Below are 19,656 nucleotides of genomic sequence, written 5' to 3'. Positions count from 1 at the left end.
TAGAGAATCCATTTGTTGTCTCTTTCAGTTTCTGGTAGCTGCCAGAATTCTCTTAGTTTGTGGCTGTATCACTCCAATTTCTGTTTCCATCAGTACCTTGCCTTCTCCTCGTCTAAAGTTAAATCTCCCTCTTAGACATCATCTAGATAATCCAGGATAATGTTCCCATCTCAAGACCCTTAATATGTCTTCAGAGTTCCTTTTTTCATATAAGGTAATATTTAGACAGTTTCCAAGGATCAAGGCCTGTATATCTTTGGGAACCATTATTTAGCCTACCACAGTGCCCTTTTAATTACTTAAAGAGCAAATTTAATCCTTACAATCCTTGCCTTTAAATTTTATTATGGCAGGTCCAGAGTCACCTTGCTCCAATTTAACCCCACTACTAAGGTACAATCCTTCTAAGAACTCTACCAAATGCCCTAGAATGACAAGCTATGGTTTGTGGAAATATGAACTATTCTCAGTCCTGTGCGAGCATCAGAAATTTTTCAGCCTATTGCTTTCTAGTGGTTCTTTCCCTGCCTCAAGTATTTTCCTTTCATACATGTACCTATTAGTACTTAGTAAAAAATTAGAGGGGCTCCTCTGTAGATCTCACTCTCTCATTTTCTTTCTTTCATCCCCCTCCTCCCTCTCTCTCACTTGCTTACTCCATCTCTGTTCCTCAGATTTTAGCTGCCCCAACGACCCTGAACTTCAATCTCTGTCTCTTCAACTCAGTGAGGCCACCAATCCTGTTTCTGTTCCTCTTTCAGATAGTAAATTGGGACAGTCATTCGGCTTCCCATGTCTATTTCCCTTCTCTAAGGCATCACACTCCTGCACTGCCTGTTGCCCAATGTCTGGAAATCATTAGTTCATATAATTTTCCCAATTATAGTTGTTTATGGCAGGAGAGAAAATCCTTTTGCAGGTAATCTTTCAGAAGAGGAAACAGAGGACTCTAGGAATTGGGTTTTAAACAGTCAATAAGAAAAACACAGTCTTTCTGTGTGACATAAAAGAGTTCAAACCAGCACCTTCCAAGCATACAACTGGCAGAAGCACTATGACCAACATCCACAGGTACAAAGGTGGCATGTAATCATTTGCATGATTAGATAAATCCCTTTAGCCAAGTACTATTTCAACTTAATACTTTGAAGCAGAAAACATGTCCTTTTGCCCATGTCATAAAGCACTACCAGAACCGATATTGTTATTTTCTTTTGCACTAACTAATCTTAGGAAACAGATTGGAGAAGATAATCTAGAGGAAGTTTTAAAAATTTTTAGTAACTATAAAAAACATTTAATAACTATAATGTACATATAAAAAAGTACATATCATAAGGATACAGCTTAGTATATTTTCACAAACTGAACACATACATATTACCAGCACCCAGTTTAAGAAAGTCCATTATCAGGATTCCAGAATTCCCTACTCATAATCCCTTCCCATTTTCTCCCCCTACGATGATATCCATAATCCTTACTTCTAACAACAGAGATTAGTTTTGCCTGTTTTTGTGTCTTATACATGAACTCATAATTATGTATTCTTTTGTGCTTGTGAGATTCATCTATGCTATATAGTTGTAGATACATCATTCTCATTGCTGAGTAAATTTCCATTATGACAGTGAAACACAAATTTATTTTCCTTTCCATTGCTGATGAACATTTGAGTCTCTAATTTAGAGTTATTACTAACAGTGCTGCTATGTACATTCTTGTGCATGTATGTCTGTTGGGGAACATAACACATACATTTCTAAGGGTATTTATCTAGGAATAATATTTCTGGTCATAGCTTATATATATATTTAGCCATAAGAGATACTATCACCCAGATTTTCCAAGGTGCTTGTAACATAGGTCACTTTTTAAACCCAGTAGTCTGTTTTGAATGCCAGAGAAGCAACTCTAGGTTCATGTTCCCTGGGATGTAAGAGATCAGTGTCAATGAGTAAAACCAAATTTCCATTTCCTCAGCCAAGATCCAGGTATAACTTCCTCTAGTTCATTTAAAAGCCATAACAACAAATAATAATTGCTCACTAAGTTAAATAACCAAAAACAAAACAAATAAACCTAACAATTTAAAACACGAGAGTTAAGAATTATCTCTTTGTTTTATAGCAGCAGAATCCTTTTAATCTAAAGCAATTTTCTGAAAAAAATCTTCATATATAAAACCTATAAAAGCCAGGGAGCTCTGGAGACAGCTTTCTGGAACCACAGGGTTTGAAGAGCCCAATTTGAAAATACTGCTGTGGTCTATCCTCTGCTGTTTTAGAATAAGGAAATTCAGTCCCAAGGGGGAAAAAAATTCCTTCATGGGGTTACACAGCCAGGCAGTGAGAAAGCCAAGGATTAGAACCCAACTTCCTCCTAATCTCCAGTTCAACTCACTAGCCTCACCCTGTTGAATGGTATCCTTCTCTGGACTCAAACACTGTGATAATCATGCTCCTGCTCAATTCAAAGCAAGTGTAAATAGATTTGAGGAGACTCCCATCCTTTTGACAATCCTCAACTGGTTATTTGCTCTCAAAGTTGCTTGACTCACATAGAGCAATGCATTCTTCTACTATGGAAAAGAACCCACTCTACCCATAAAAGAGGGGAAGCCTAAAGCTACTACACCCAGATGCTAGTTCAAAGAAAAATATGTTTATTGAATGTGAATGTGGATAACTGAATACCGAATGTGGACAAAATTTATGACCTCCTAAAGTCTACTGGAAAATAGACAACGTGTAAATGTGCCCTGCAGTGTGTGCATCTACTTCCAAGTAGCAGAAGATTGAGCTTTTGAATCTGACCCAAATATTGTTTTCAGAGTGTTGGAAAAAACACAATTTGAATTTTTTCCAAGCAATTGACTTTAGATCTGATTTCTAAAGACCTAGAAATCTTGTACATCAAATGGCTCTTTAAAATTTTGCAAAGACTCAAATAAAGCTGAATTCAGTTTTCTCTTGAATAACATATGGACTTTCAAACAGGCAAGGGAGGAGGTGGCTGGCAAAATATGTTTTCAGTTTTAACACATTAAAAAAACAAAAACAAAAACAAAATAAATAAAACAAAAATCATGGCTGGATTTGTCCTGCCCCATAAAAGTGACCATTTTTCCTGTCACTGATGACTACTAGTTTTTCTTATTATTTTATATGAAATAATTATTCTTCATGCTAATTGTACTTGAGCAGTTGCAGAAAATGGGCTGATTTTACAAGGCAAGGCAAGCCTCAGATAAAGTAAATATTCCTGACAAATCATCTGGAATAAAGATTATTTCCAGAAACTGACAAAAGTTAACTCCGGATTAAGCACCAAGATGTCAATTCTAAATCTCATGAGAGAATTTGGGTTTAACTAAGAAAGAGAAGAAGGAGGAGGAGGAGGACGAGGAGGAGGAGGAGGACGAGGAGGAGGAGGAGGACGAGGAGGAGGAGGAGGAGGAGGAGGAGGAGGAGGAGGAGGACGAGGAGGAGGACGAGGACGAGGACGAGGAGGAGGACGAGGACGAGGAGGAGGACGAGGACGAGGAGGAGGACGAGGACGAGGACGAGGAGGAGGAGTGGGGAAAGGAAGAGGAAAGTAAGAAAGAAAAGAAATTCTAGAACTATTACACCAAATCAATGAATTAATCAGTCCAAAAGTGACTCTCTGGACTCTGGCATCAGAAAGATTGTTTTGTTGTGGAATTCACAGTTTTCCCCAAAGTGTATTTTCTGTTTTGCTTTTTGTTGTTGTTGGGTTTGGGGGGGGGGGGGGAGGTATGTGTGTGTGTGTGTGTGTGTGTGTGTGTGTGTGTGTGTGTTTTACTAAGGCATAAATGCATGAGGGAATTTACCAGAGTGATCCAACCTCTCTCAGTTACCAAAGTTTTTCAATCATATATTTATCCAAGAGTTTTAAAAATAATTTTTCCTATCCCTGCTATATAGCCTTAGCACACATTTAGCCCCATCTCATCAATGTTTCAGGGAAGCAAATTCAGTCAATAGATTAGGGTCCTGCCCCCTAGGTAGCTAACTAGGGGTTATGCACATGGCCTGAAATTGGAGGTGATTAAATGAGTTCATGTTGTGGAAGGAGGAAGTCCTTTCACCAGAACTGGGATGAAGGGGCTGAGGTCAGGGCTGCCTCGTTATGAAAAGGGTCTATAGTTTTTGCACAGTCCAGCCCTCACTGACTCTCCCAGTCCCACCACAGGGACTAGCAATATACCTCCAACAGTCCCTATACTGCTCTAGGGGATTTAGTCATACAGAAGACCCTCTGGCTCCCAGAACATGCTATGCTCTTTTGTGCATCTGATTCAGAGGATGTTGCTCCCTCTCCCTCTCCCTTTCTCCCAGACCTGCTATTCCTTGTTTGAAGACATCGACTCTGTTGCTATCCTAGGCAGAACTAATCAGTCCTTCCTAATACCAACAAAAATGTTAGCCAATGTTTACTCCTAAACACATCTATGGACTAAGTACTATTCTAGGTCCATAGAATATTTTATTTAACTCAAAATGACACACCTGTGAAATAGTTACAATTATGATTCTCAATTTATAAATGAGGAAACTAGCATATGTTTAAGAATGGAAATGTAAGAAAGAAGGAAAAGCCAACTAAACTTATGAGGGGAAAGAGTGAGTGACCCCTCCCCCCCTGAACATGACCTATGAATTAGATCCCCCAAGTGACTTCAGTGCAAGTCATTCCACCATTATAGCATCCTTCTTCCCATGCTTCTCCGTCTGCTGTGGTCTGAATGTTTGTATCCCCCAAAACTCTGACGCTGAATTCTAATTCCCAAGGTTATGATATTAGGAAGTGGGGCTTTAGGGAGGTAATTAGGTTATAAGGACAGAGCTCTCACGAATGAGATTAATGCCCTCATAAAAAAAGACCAAGAAAACTCCCTGGCCACACCCACCATGTGAGGACACAGCAAGAAGATAGCAGTCTAGAAGGAAGGCCTTTACCAGACATGGAATGTGCCAGTGTCATGATCCTGGACAACCTCCAGAACTGTGAGGAATAAACTGCTGTTTATAAGCCACCCAGTCCATGGTATTTTGTTATAGCAGATAACTAAACGCACTAAGGCACCATACCATCATCAAGGATTCAATAAAATGTAAATACATCAGATATGCTGATCAGAATTCTTACTCAAAGACAAGAGAATCCATTCCAGCTAGTTTAAGCATAAAGTAATTTGGTAAAAGATACTATGTGGTTCGTAGAACCTCTGTGAGATCCAAATTACCACACTTATGCTACTTAACCCAACATAGATGCAACTAGGTAAAATGCATCTAGAAAACCCATTCTAGCCCACCATGGAACTATCCTACAGAAACCATCACTGCTCCAAATGCATGTATAATACTCGGAATTGGATACTAGAAATACCACACCAGCTGCCCTAGATACTTCTCCACAACTTTTAGAAATTTTGGCCTCTTCATGGCATATTGCCCCTTCCCTTCACTTAGTTTCACCTCCAAATGAGGAGATCTTTTGACTGGCAGATCCTAGGTCATGTGCCTACACCCCAGCTACAAAGAAGTTTATAGCAATGTTGGTTTTGGCTCTTCAGGCTCTATAATACAAGAAACCAATATCCAAGTTGGTTGGAATGAGTTTTGAGGGAACAAACTAAGAGCTTTTGATCTTTAGTAGTTACCAAGTAAACAGAGATAAAAACTGAGGAGAGCTGGGGTAGGGGCTTGACTAGTTTCGAAGGCATGGAAAGGGGTCAGAGGGCTCCAAAGATGGTAAATACTCAAGAGATAATAACAAGATCATTCTCCTAGTGGTGGTAGCCTGGGAGAGGAGGGGAGGCTGACTTGAAGAGAGGTTAAAGTGACAGCAGCCATTTCTAAACAATATATCTATTCCAGTTAATTTATATTCATTTTTACACTGGAGCTGCCCAGCTTGTCTCTCCACAAACTATTTCAAGCCATTCATAGACAAGCTTAGGCCTAACAGGAAAATGGAATAACCTAAGCAGAGATGAAACTGAGAGAAGAAAAATGCTGCATCCTGTATAGAAAATGCTTTGGAAAACAGAAACCCACACTACTATTTATAACATTCTTCATATCAGTGACACAACCAAAAGCTAAAGTACACAATACTCAGGAGATTGTCATTCTAAAAACACACTGTACCTTAAGTGACCTTGGAGAAACAAGAAATTATATCAAATTGATAAATAGTTGATTAAAACACATTTTTGGCAAACTGGTATTTCAACACAACGGTCATTTAAAGAACTGATATGTGTCCAATTGTTCTTAGGAAATTGCTGTTAAGCCAATTAACCTAGAACTATTAGCCTAAATGTCTCCTCCTCAGACTAGTTAATCTGTAATAACCCTCTCCTACTCTACTGCAATCACATAACCATTGCATTTAATTTATAACACTTAACCTTCTCGGAAATTATTTTTATTCATTTATTAGTTTGGGGTTATACTGTCTGTCTAATCCCACCAGAAAGTAAGCTCCATAAAATGTCTTATCACACCTCTGTATCCCCACCATCTAGAACAGTTCCTGGTACATAGTTGGTGTCTAATAAAGGTTGTTCCCTAACAGTAGTAAATAATAATGCTTACCTTATAGATTTTTTAGTAAGATTAAATTTATCAGTATATGTTAAGCATTTAGAAGACTACTTGGCATATAATAGGACCTCAATAAATGCTAGCTATTATGATTTATTTTGGAACAGTGCTCATATTCTTTGGTTTTCTTCTAAAAACTTGTGCCTAACTTACTTGGATTCTAAATCTGGATTTTAGTCAGAGGACCAATGGTGGTCCCCTAGTAGTTGCACGTGGTCCACAGGCTTGTTGCTGCAACATTAATGTTTAATGAAGTATAATAATATACATTTACATCTGCTACAGATTAATAATTTACATGTGATATTTAATATGAACCAGAATTCAAATCCTTAGTGCATCTTCAAAAATGTTGCCATCTGGCCCCCAAATCCCGGGGAATATTTTGCAGTGAGAAACCAGAGTGGGAGGCCTGTGGTCCAAGGGGTTTCTCTGCTTCTCTGCCCCTCCCACCAACAGAGGTGGCCTTGAGAAACAAGCAATTAATAAAGGTTTAAGACTTCAGGAGCAGATGGAGCTGGCCCCCTAGATGCCTTTGCAAACTTATAATTAAAGACTGCTTTGTGTGTTTGTCTACTGAACGTTGCAATCCTAGAATATTGGCACTGCAAAGAACTCCCAAGATCACCTGGGTCCAGCCCTTCATTTTACAGATGAAGGAACAGAGAAATAAAGTGAATTAATCAAAGACACACAGACTGTTTAAGAAGAGCCAGTGCTAGATACAGGGCATTTCTATAATAAAATAATTTCTAGTTTTCTGGAGTTTCTTTTTGGATAGGTGTGCCTGAGTTTACAAGAGATAGAATTCATGAATTTTTTTAAAGCACTTATCCTTTGCAATCTCAGGGAATGATTACCCCATCTCCCTTTCATGTGCTGACTTTTGTGTTTTATAAAGAGGTTTGGTTTTTTTCCCCTACTTTGGATTTTTTGTTTGTTTGGTCATAACATTATTCAAACCCAAAGTCATGTTCAGAGAAGAGGAAAGATATCTCTATCCACACAATGCTGAGTCCATCATAAGGGCTTATTAATTGTTTGTGGGCTTCAAACAAACTATATCTTTGGAGATCAGAATTTAAGAGCTTAATGAGAAATAAGGTCAAAATTATTTCCTGAAATAGGAAAACCTATGTTTCAATTATCCATTCTATTCACACATGTGAGGAAGACAAGCTATAGTAGGTAAAAGGGCTACTTGCCCTTTAGGTAGAGCTGAGTCTGAATTCCAGCTCCACGGTGAGTATCAATGGAAGTCATTGGATGTTTTGAGGAGTGACTTGTTTTTCAGACAGTTGCAACTGGCAACTGTGTAGGGAAGGAATCAGACAAACAGACATGGGAGGCAAGGAAAAGAGACCATGGCAACCTATAGGACAAAGGGTAATAAGTGATCATGTCATTCCCATTATCTAGGGTCACCAAAAATTGGCAACAATCATCGTACCAAATCAATCCTACCTGAGGAGGGTTGAAATACATACATACATACATACATACACAGGAGAAAGAGAGTGCAAAAGCAGGTTAAGGAGTGAGGGAAGAAAGGGAGAGAAGGTGGGAAGGAGGGAAGGAATGAAAGAGAAGAGGCAGGGAAGAAGAACTCTCAGGGCACCTGAGTGGCTCAGTAGCTTATGTGTCTGACTTCAGCTCAGGTCATGATCTCACAGTTTGTAAGTTCGAGTGGACCTCAGTGCTGACAGCTCAGAGCCTGGAGCCCACTTCAGATTCTGTGTCTCCCTCTCTCTCTACCCCTCCCCCACTCACACCCATCTCTCTCTCTCCATTAAAAATAAATAAACATTAAAAAAAATTTTAAAAGGATCCTTTTTAGGATCCTTTCCTATCACCCCCAGTGTATTTTGTTCAATGGATTTTTTAAACCAGTGGTTCTCTCAGTGTGGTTATCTACTAGCAGCATAAGCATCCCTGGAAACTTGTTAGAAAGATAAATTCTTAGATCATACCCAAGGTCAACTAAATCAGAATCTCTTAGATGGGACTCAGCAATCTGTGTCCCTAACAAGCCAGCTACGTAATTCTGGTGCACACTCAAGTTTGAGAACTAATGGTGTGTGTGTGTGTGTGTGTGTGTGTGTGTGCGCGCGCGCACACGCACGCCCTACAAGTACAAGGTGTACATAAAGTCCTAGCTCAGTCTGAATAGAAAATAAATCATGTCTGTGATTTATTTACATAAATAAATATAAAGCAATTATATAACATAAAGCAATTTGCAAAATAGAACAGAGGATAATTATTCAAGATTTAAATAAACTCTTAACTTGTTTTAATATCTTTATTCCATTTTCTAGGTAATAAGCCCTATGTATAATAATGGCTCTTTCCAATTGTATCCAATATGGTGGTAGACTTGTTATATATTAACATTCGATATTTTAAATCTGAATAAACCCTCTGTCTCATTTTGCAGATTGCTCACATCCTATGTAGAAACAAATTTATTACAAATTCAAACTTCACAAGAATTTTATGGACACTTTAATATATAATATAAACTTATGTGTATTTATGTATGTGTATATAATTTATGTGTACTTATATAGTTATAATTAGGTAATATGCAAGGATTTTTCAAAGTAGCTGTTCCTTATGATATATTTTGTAGAACAGATGGGTTGTGATTTTATGAGTATATGGGCCTTGGTTATAGCCAGATTAATTTATTCCATATTCCGGGGATATCTTTGATTTTTTCCTACCTTTGCTCATATATTTTCCCCAGCCTGAAATGTCTTTCCCATTCTCTTTATAGGTTCCTGGGCCCAATGGGGGAAGGGGGTTCTCCCATACCAACAAGCAATACTCTGGACACCAGCTGGGTGTCCTACAGTTCAACTCAATTCTGACATGGTCTATCCAGAGGTAGCATCAGATACCACAGGTTAAGGGCTCAGTCCTACAAGACCTCCCCCAGATCCACCCCCACCAACCTCAGATGTCAGAACCAAGCCCAGATTATTACCTATGCTTCTGACAAACCAGCTATAGCGTGGAAGTTCCAACAGCCCCCTCCTTGAACACAGACACCAGTCACAAGCCCAGGCTGTTACTTGTACTTGTCACTGACTGGCTATAAATCAGACATTCCCAGATGCCCTCCTTGGGTTTGATTAATTTGCTAGAGTGGCTCACAGAACTCAGAAAAACATTTTACTTACTAGAGCACCAGGTTTTCTGTAAAAGGATATAACTCAGGAACAGCCAAATGGAAGAGGTGTGTATAGCAAGGTATGTGGGAAGGGACATACAGCTTTCATGCCCTCTCTGAGTGCACCACTCTCCCAGTAAGTACCTCTATGTGTTCACCAACCCAGAAGCTCTGAACCAGGTCCTTTTAGGTTTTTATGGAAGCTTCATTACATAGCTGTGAATGATTAAATCATTGGCCACTGGCAATTGATTCAACTTCTAGCCCCTCTTCCCTCCCTGGAAATCGGGGGGGGGGGGGGGGGTGGGAATGAGAGTGCCCAACCTCCTCTGCCAGAAGTCATTGAGAGGATGTAACCTGCCAACTGGCCTGAGAGCTGAAGAGAGCAATCAGAGGTTCCTCAGCCCCTCCCTTGTCCTTGAAATGGATGTGCAGTCCCCCATTCCCTCACTGTTTTCAAGGACATAGCATTGAGATAGTGATGTGGGGTGGAGAACACCTCCATGTGATATACATGGCTGAATCCATTTAAGGTCTCTTTATAAGCTTTTAAGATTCTGGTGGATAGGTGCAGAGATCTACTCATCTTACTGCCACTCATGACAATACATCTTACTGCCTCCTATGTAAGTTCCCTGCTACCTACCACTCTGGGTGGCCTGCATCTTTCTTCAGTCTCTCCCTGTCCTCCACAAACAGATGCCAGTTTCAGATTTCACCCAGGTAAGCCCCCAAGTTTATGAACCTATACCCTCCAATCACAAGATTGGTTCTCCTGGCAACCAGTCCCCTTCTGGGTCTGAAAGTCACCTCATTAACATAACAAAAGATACCTTTATCACTGTCTTGCTGTCATTAGGATATTCCAAGGGTTTTAGGAACTCTGTGCCAGAAATGGAACAAAGAGCAAATATATCTTTCTTACTATAAATCACAGTATCCACATTCCTGTCCTGTCCTGGAAAGCTTCACACGATCACCTAGGTTGAAGAATATAAAAAAATACATATTTTGACCTGCAGTAGCCACAGGGGAGCTAAACCATTGGAACACTGGGTTCTCTCTGGCTATTAGGCTGGGTGCCTGAGATTTTAGCTCGTGCACATGAAGAACCAGGAAAGAGAGAAACTTCCTTCCGATTATTGACAGAGGTCCTGGACTGCCCAGAACAGTGCCTAGATGGCCCAGAACAGTGGGACTACTGCTACTTATACACCTTAGTATGCTGGACCTTAGCCCCAAATAGCAAGTTGGGGGGCAAATGACACTCCCCAAAAATCCAGAGAAGATTGAACAGAACATGGAACATGAGCAGAAACTAACAAAACAATACAGCTGGAAGAACAAAAATATTTTAAGGAGGCCCTTGAGGAGATCATTGTCTCGCACAAATAAATAGTTTTAGAAGTAAATTATCTATAAAATAGGTATTCCCAGAAACTACTAATGATATGGAGAACAAAGGCAAAAGAAATATAGAAAAAATCTAAATTTCCATTACAGCCCATTGACAAGAATTTAAGACAGAAAGGGTGACCATCCTCCAGGAACTAAGCTGCCTCAATGTTAATACTTTGCTAGAGGCAGAAAGCCAATAGCCAGACCTCCAGGATCCTGATAGTCTCCTTTCACTTATGAAAATCCCTTTGGAAACTTCCTTTATCTCTACGCCCCCAAGATACATGTTATCAATCATCCTCTAAACATATAGCTTACTGATACACATCTGAAGGGTCTCAAGACTAAGGTTTTACTGAACAGTAGTAAATGACCTCTCAGGTCCTGGAAACCTTGCTTCCAAATTTCTTAGAGACTCATGCTATCCCTAACCTCTTCCCCCAACTTGAAAGTATATAATCAGTCACTCTTCACAATCCCAGTGCAGTCTTTCTGTCCACATGTCCTGTCCCTGTACTTTAATAAAACCACCTTTTCTTTTCACTGAAGACATCTCAAGAATTCTTTCTTGACTGTTTGCTCCTGGACCCCAACTTTTCACATCACTAGAAGGGAACGTGCAAAGAGGAAACACTGTTCTGTGGTGATGGGTTTATGGGTGATTTTTTTTCTCTTTAATCAAATTTTCTTTAAAATAAATGTGATACAGAAAATGTTTTCTGTATTAGTTTGCTAGGACTTCCATAAAAATCCTCACAGGATTGGTAGTTTAATCAATAGAAATTTATTTCTCATAGTTTTGGAGGCTGGAAGTCCAAGATCACAGTGTTGGCACTGTGGTTTGGTTTCTCCTGAGGTGTCTTCTCGTGGCTTGCAAGCTTCTTGCCTTCTTGCTGTGTCCTTACTTGGCTTTTTCTGGGTGTGCATGTCCCTAACGTTTCCTTTTTATTTTATAAAAACATAAGTGTTATTGAATTAGGGCTGCACCATTATGACTGCATTTGACCTTAATTAACTCTTTAAAAGCCCTGTCTCCAAATATAGTCACTTTGGGGGTTAGGGCTTCAATATATGAATTCTGAAGAAGCACTATTCAGTCCATAACAGTTTCTAAAAGTGAAAAACTAGTTTATATTAAATAATGAAATAATTGAGCTATATAGTATAAAGTACCAGATTTCTGACAGCGAAATAGAGGGAAAGCATCAACAGAGGACTAGGACGCCTGAGTGGTAGTCTTGCCTTTGCTCTTTACTCTGTGACTGATCAAGTCATGTTTCTCATCACTGAAGAAAGGTCTTTTGCATATGAGAATTTCTCAAATTCCTTATGTTTTAAAAATTCAATATTATTTCAATAGAAATTAGTCATTAAAAACCACTGAGAAAAATTATAAAGATTAAAGTTATTATAATGGAATGGTTTGCTCCATACATTGAGATACAAAGCACAGCCCATTACTTATTCTGAATTATAGCTATCCTGCTTAACCTGAGGTTCATTCATCAGGGTACCAAGAAAGGCAATTGCAATCATTTTTCCTATTTCACTACCTTCTTCCCTCCTGAGATTCAACAAGAATTGTGGGGTTTGTTTTGTTTTGTTTTGTTTTGTTTTGTTTTGTTTTGAGAGACATAGAGAGACACAGCGTGAGCAGGGGAGGGGCAGAAAGAGAAGGAGACACAGAAAATGAAACAAGCTCCAGGCTCTGAGCTGTCAGCACAGAGCCTGATGCAGGGCTCAAAACCACAAATGCGAGATCATGACCTGAGCTGAAGTCGGACACTTACCTGACTGAGCCACCCAGGCTCCCCAAGTTTCAACAATAATTATAAGATATTTGAATGGCATCTAGAAAGTAAAAACAAGCCTCTGGCTTTCAATCCATCCTGACTGCAGTTGAGGTACTCAGTGTCCATGTTCTTGTGCTCCACCAGAAGGGTGACAGTCTATTCTTTCAGTGTTTACCAGATATCTTATTTCCAGCCCACACAACCTTCTCACTCCATCTGACCACCTCCAGGAGCTTCATGGGAGTGAGGCATAGACTCTTGCCACACTGAGAAACTGTGAGGTGTTCAAATCCTCAGTCTTGGGGAACACATTGCTCTACTTCTAAACTCAGGTAACTTTCAACTCTCTATCTTTAGACCACCCCCCTGCTCCTCATCAAAAAATCAAACTCTATTTCTTAATGGAAACAAAGCCCTATGAATTCTCCCTTGGGCCCTTATAATACAAGTCTGTGGTTGGAGAAGGGCTACAAGAGGAAATTATTATCATCTTTTCATGAGTCTGCTTCTGATAGTTAATTTTATGCTTCAAATTGGCTGGGCCACAGTGCCCAGGTATTTAGTCAATATTATTCTGGACATTTCTGTGAAGGTTATTGTCAATGAGATTAACATTTAAACCAGTGGACTCTTGAGTAAAGAAGCTTATGCTGGAAACTGTGGTGGGCCTCATCCAATCAATTGAATGCCTTAACATAAAAAAGACTGACTTCCCCTCAGCAGAAAAGAATTCTGTGGGCAGAATGCCTTTTAACTCAGACTACAGCTCAACCCTCGGTCTCCAGCCTGCCGGCCTGCCCTGAAGATTTTGGACTTTTATCTCCACAATAGTAAAAGCCAATTCCTTAAAATCTGGCTCTTCCCTAGGTAGGTAGGTGGGTAGATAGATAGAGTGAGCAAAGGTATCTATTTGTAACTATATAGACAGATAGATACAGACATAATCATATATATATATATATATATATATATATATATATATATATATATATATATAAAAGCATGCCTCAGAGATATCGCAGGTTTGGTTTCAGACCGTATCAATAAAGTATTTCAATAATCTCAATAAGGTGAGTCAATTTTTTTTTGGTTTCCCAATGCATATAAAAGTTGTGTTTACACTATACTATAGTCTATTAAATGTGCAATAGCATTGTGTCTAAAAAATGTATATACCTTAATTAAAGTATACCTTATTGCTAAAAAATGCTAACCATCATTTCAGCTTTTAGTGAATAATAATCATTGGTCATAGATCACTGTAACAGATGTAATAATAATGAAAAAGTTTGAAATACTACAAGAATTACCAAAATGTGACACAGAAGCACAAAGTAAGCAAATGCTATTGGGAAAATGGTGCCAAAAGACTTGTTCAACACAGAGTTGCCACAGTCCTAATTTGTAAAAACAACAACAACAACAACAATAAAAAACACAATATCTACAAAGCACAATGAAGCAAAGTGCAATAAAACAAGGTATGCCTCCACACACACATATATATGCACATATATACAGACAGAGATCAATATAGAGAGATAAAGAGGTGGTAAAAATGGCCCTTTACTTCTGTGATCTTACTTTAAAATTCACATAATCCCAATCTAATCATGAGGAAAACATCAGACAAATTCCAGTTGAGGGACATTATACAAAATACCCAACAGGTATCCCTCAAAACTGCCAAGGTCATCAAAAGGAAAATTTTTAAAAAGGGTTGAGAAATTGTCACAGCTAAGACGAGCCTAAGGAGACACGACAACAAAATGTAATGTGGGATCCTGGATGAGATACTGGAACAGAAGAGGACATGAGGTAAAATGTATGGAAATAGGAATGAAGTATGGACAAACAACCTAAACTGTTGATAGTAGGAGAACCAGGGTACAGCATATGGGAACACTCTTTACTATGTTTGAAATTCTTCTGTAATCTAAAACTACTCTAAAACTAAAAGTTTATTAAAAAAATAAATTAAAAGTTTTTATTTTTAAGAAAGAATATGGCTAAAGTAAGAACAAAAATGGTAGTTTAAAGAAGACTGTGATACCCAGTCACTCTAAGACAGTGGGAATAAGGAACATCAAAAATCGACTTGGAATCTCTCTGCTGATTCCCTGATAGAATTACACACTTAATTTTGAAACTTCATTTGTTCACTGGGAATGGAAACAATGCAGATATGCTCTATTCTGGTGGTATCTGCTTTGTTGTTTTCTTTCATTTTGTTCTGTGTCTTCCTTTAATTTATGAACAGAGGTGAAGCAATCCAACTTCTCAGTTCATGGCATATTGTTATCATTGGTGCTGGATTCACCCCTTATTATGATTTATACCTGTTTGTTCACCAACACCAACTCCTTTCTCCTCCTATACACATAGGCAACCACTGTAACATGCTTTGTAAGAATTTGACAAAAGTTCAGCATCCCATACTCCAAAAAGCCTAAAAAATGATAATGCTGCCAGTGTCTTCTTTTCTAATAGTAAAAACTTTATCTGAGATTAAAATCACTTAAATAGGAGCTTTAGAGTGACTAGTGGTATTGAAAGGCTCAGTTTTCTTCGAAAGCTGTGGGTTTAATAGGACATTATTAAACCATTTAATCTCTCCTGCAGAGACATTTCATGCTGTCCCTTCAGGGAACTTTCCCTGCAGGGTCCTGGAGTCAGCCTGTGGCCAAGTTGGTGACAGTTCAAGAAGTTCATCCTGCTCTAATTTCAACTGAGCAGTAAGAGCACTCACAGCAGGAAATTCAAATTCAAAAATATCAAGGAAAAATACACACTGCCTTTCATTTCCCAGCACCCAGGATATTAAACCCAGATGACCATGGTGAAGGCAAGGGAAAGACAAATTGCAAAAATAAGCACTGTTATTCTAAGTCACCAGGTCATTTCAAGTGACAAATATGCCGATTTTACTTCTAGGGGATTCACTATCCTCCCTAAGGGAAGAGAAACATGTCCTTAGAAGATATTCCATCAAGGGAATAGCGTTATCTAAGGAAATTGATTGGTTTTGCAAAGATTAAAATTCAGAGTTTTACATGAGTGATGTTGGTTTTGAATCCAGCTTTGTTAGGTCATTTCAGCACCTTGGTGCTAGCAGACCCTGGGGAAACCTGGGCATGGTTTCTCCCCTCTCTGGCAGCCAAAGTACACCTGTCAACCTTTGTTCTATAGTCTGCACGAGGCAGCAGATACAGAGAAGAACAGAGCTTTGGAGGGAGGGAAATGGGCTCGAATCCCGCTCTCAGCCCAAATCAGCCGCTACTCCCTGTGCGACTTCGGGGAAGGGGATCTGTTCCCTTTCTGGGCATCAGTTCCAGCAGTTCAGGATTACAGAAAACAATACTCATGGGGCACCTTCAGCAGTTTGACTCTAGTCAGACTGTCAGGCAAAAGTCAGATAGATTTTTTTTTTAAATCTCTAGGAAGGCTGCTACTTTGGAGTCCATGTGCCACTATATACTTCATTTAGGCCAGCAGAGCAGAGCCGGTTTCTTTCCCAGGGTCAAAAGAGGTGTCTGCTTCTTCATTCAAAGTCCAGATGAAGCCGTTGGCTCGCAGTTGAGGGGTGTGTTCAATGGGAACCGTTTAAACATCAGAATTGCACTCAGCATAGCTGACGCTCCTCAAATGAGAAGCATTTGAAACAGAGGACATTTCAGAGAGTAACGGTTTCATGTGTCCATTTTGGGTTACTCTAAGCCAAATACTGATTAGTAGAAAGCTAACCAAAATTGAATCCACTATTGAAATATACACTATGCAAACTCCTTCCTTTCCCTCCTCCTTCTCTTCCTCCTCTGCCACTTTGTCTTCCTCTCCTTCTCCCATGCAAGTTTAAATGCACCTAAGTTAAATGCATGTAGGATTGTATGCTGCAATTCTGCCACACTTACCTTGTACCATGTTAGTAAACGAGATCAAGTACGTAAAGCAGGTGTTCCCATGCCTGGCGCTTCACAGATCTTCAATAACGGCAGCTGGTGTTTAAGATGAAGGCATGGCTCTGCCAGCCCCTCACACTTAGCTCCACTCTCTCCTCACCAAAAGTGACAAATGTAATTTCAAGACCTGGGTTTGTTTTACTTTGGCTTCCTCCCAGAACTTCATTATTATAAAACCTTCCTTCCAGTTCTACAGAAAGACTGAAAATTCACACAAACTTGCTTGAAAATTCTTGGAGTTTAAGAAAGATATTTGGAAGCAAATTAATTAATATCTAGAGTATGAGAGTTTCACAGTGAAGAGAAAAACAAGATTGGAAAGGAAGAGCAGCATATACTTAAGAAAGATCGTATGAGACAGTAAGCAGAAGACGGAATCTGGAATGATATATATCAGAGTTTTAAAAGTTTCTCTACAATTCTACTTTGGGCAGCTTGCTTAATTTCCCTGAGCCTCAGTTTCTCCAAATGTAAAATGAGAGAGAAAACCCAACAAGTGATTTATATTGGCAAGGGTCCAGAAGGAAAATAAACACGACCCTCGATACTTCAACAAAGAGACTTTAATACAGGGAATTGGTTAAACAGTTTGGGGGATTAAAGACGCAAAAAGGAAACACTGAGGAAGAGCACATGGTAATAACCACAGGGCTGGGGATAAAAGGAAAGAAGTTTTGATGTTCGGAACAGCTACTTCGGATGAGGAGCTTGCCAGCCTGAGACTTAGACCTCTAAGGGGGCACTGCCTGCCAGGAACACAGAGGAGGGACACAGAGGAGTTGGAGCTTAGTCTCTGAGGAAGGAGTCATGTCCACTGGCACCAGGACCTCTGCGAGGTATGACTGAGGCTGCTTCTGGGATTGCTGAAAAAACCACTGGAGCCAAAGTGCCTTTTGGGGGCAACGCTGACAGTTAAGAACAGGCAAACAGCATGAAATATGTCCCTTTCCCCTCCATCCTTCCTGTGTCCCTCTCAGTCTCCCAATGTTCAGACCTTACAAGGATCCAGCTGGCAAAGGAGAACCGTAAATTGCAGAGTCCCAACAGAGCACAGACAGGTGGGTGTGGAGCCAAAAGATAATAGAGTAACTACTCACACTTTGTTTCTCACAAAACCACACAATATAGTTCACACAGGATCTAGCATTGACTCTTTAACCTTATATTCCAAACCGAATAACGAACCTTTATTAAAGAATGGAGCTTAAAAAAAAATTCATGGTCATTTACTCAAAAAAACAGTATTGCAGTTGGTAGCACAGATGTGGGTGTGAAAAGCTGTGAATTTACATTTAGGTCACCTCATTTCCTAGTTGTAGGACCATGAACAAATCATTTAAATATTACTACTTATTATGTATTTCTCTTCACATTGAAATTCTGGTTCTTGCCTTTTTGCCCTCCAAGTCTTCCTTTCCTTCACCCTCTTACATGTCCCAAACTGAACATCTCCAAAAGCCTGATAAAGATTTCCATTTAGATGTCTTATTTCTTCTATATCTACTTACCTAAAATTCAACCAATATTGACTGAGTTACAACGTCACAGATGGCAGATACTAAAACAAGACTAAGTTATTAAATTGAATGTTTATTCAATGCCTATATATACCAGCACCATGCTTGGTACGGAAAATGCAAAAGTAAATAAAACATAGCCAATGTCCTCAAGTGAAATTCGTGAATGTAGCATACAATTATAAAATAAGGCAGCAGGGAAGTAGTACGTACAGGTTCTCATAGGAGCCCATAAGAGGAGACACCTCATTCTGGGGTCTTTCTGGAGAAGTTGGCAGCTGACCCAAATCTTAAGATGACTAGGGGTCTTTCTGGAGAAGTTGGCAGCTGACCCAATCTTAAGATGACTAGGAAGTATCAAAGTAAAGACATAAAGGATGTGGGAAGTATTTAAAACAAACTCATCAATTATCCCCTCTCTAGTACATCTTTAATGTCTCATTGTTCAAGAGATTGTTTCCCTATTCTAAGTAATAATAATAATAAACTTTATTCAGTCACTTTCTTGACCTACCATTGCTTCAACCTTCTGAAAAGCAATGTATCTCCTCATCACCTATATCGCTTAATAATCACCATGTACTGGGGCGCCTGGGTGGCATCCGACTCTTGATTTTCGCTCAGGTCATGATTTCATGGTTGGTGGGATTGAGCCCCACGTACAGCACACAGAGCCTGCTTGGGATTCTGTCTCTTCCTCTCTCTGCCCCTCCCCTGCTTGTTCTCTCACTCTCTCTCTCTCTCTCTCAAAATAAATAAACTTAAAAAAATTAATCACCATGTACTACTCATCACCTGAGCTTAATCGAATTATGTCATACTTGCTTCGTATTTTTTTAGAGAACAAAACATTACAGATGATGTTAATGGTCCCTTTATACATTTATCCAAACACATTACCTCCTGCCTCAGGATAGTATTCACTATCCTGACTTTGCATTCATTTATCTTTCCTTTGCATGTCTTATACTATTATTATATGTGCATGCATCCATTAAAAATAGAATTTTGTAGGTTTTTAAACTTCATATAAATGATGTCTGTCATTTTGTATTTTTCATTTTGCAGGTTGCTTTTTTAAACTACTCTACTTTGTGTTTCTGAGCTCTATCCACAAAGAAGCATATGCTCTCATTCATCTGAATGCTATAAATTATCTCTAGTACTTACAAATCA

The 19,656-nt window shown here is 39.2% G+C and overlaps 1 pseudogene; it reads left to right on the top strand.

Moving 5' to 3' along the window:
- Window positions 1–15,743, top strand: part of LOC132693137 (large ribosomal subunit protein uL4 pseudogene) — a 59,200-nt pseudogene extending 43,457 nt beyond the window's left edge.
- The last annotated feature ends 3,913 nt before the right edge of the window (window positions 15,744–19,656 follow it).

This window comes from Panthera onca, chromosome B1, assembly GCF_046562875.1.
Source record: "Panthera onca isolate mPanOnc1 chromosome B1, mPanOnc1 haplotype 2, whole genome shotgun sequence".
Lineage (NCBI taxonomy): Eukaryota > Metazoa > Chordata > Mammalia > Carnivora > Felidae > Panthera > Panthera onca.
This window is presented reverse-complemented; position numbering and strand designations above follow the sequence as displayed.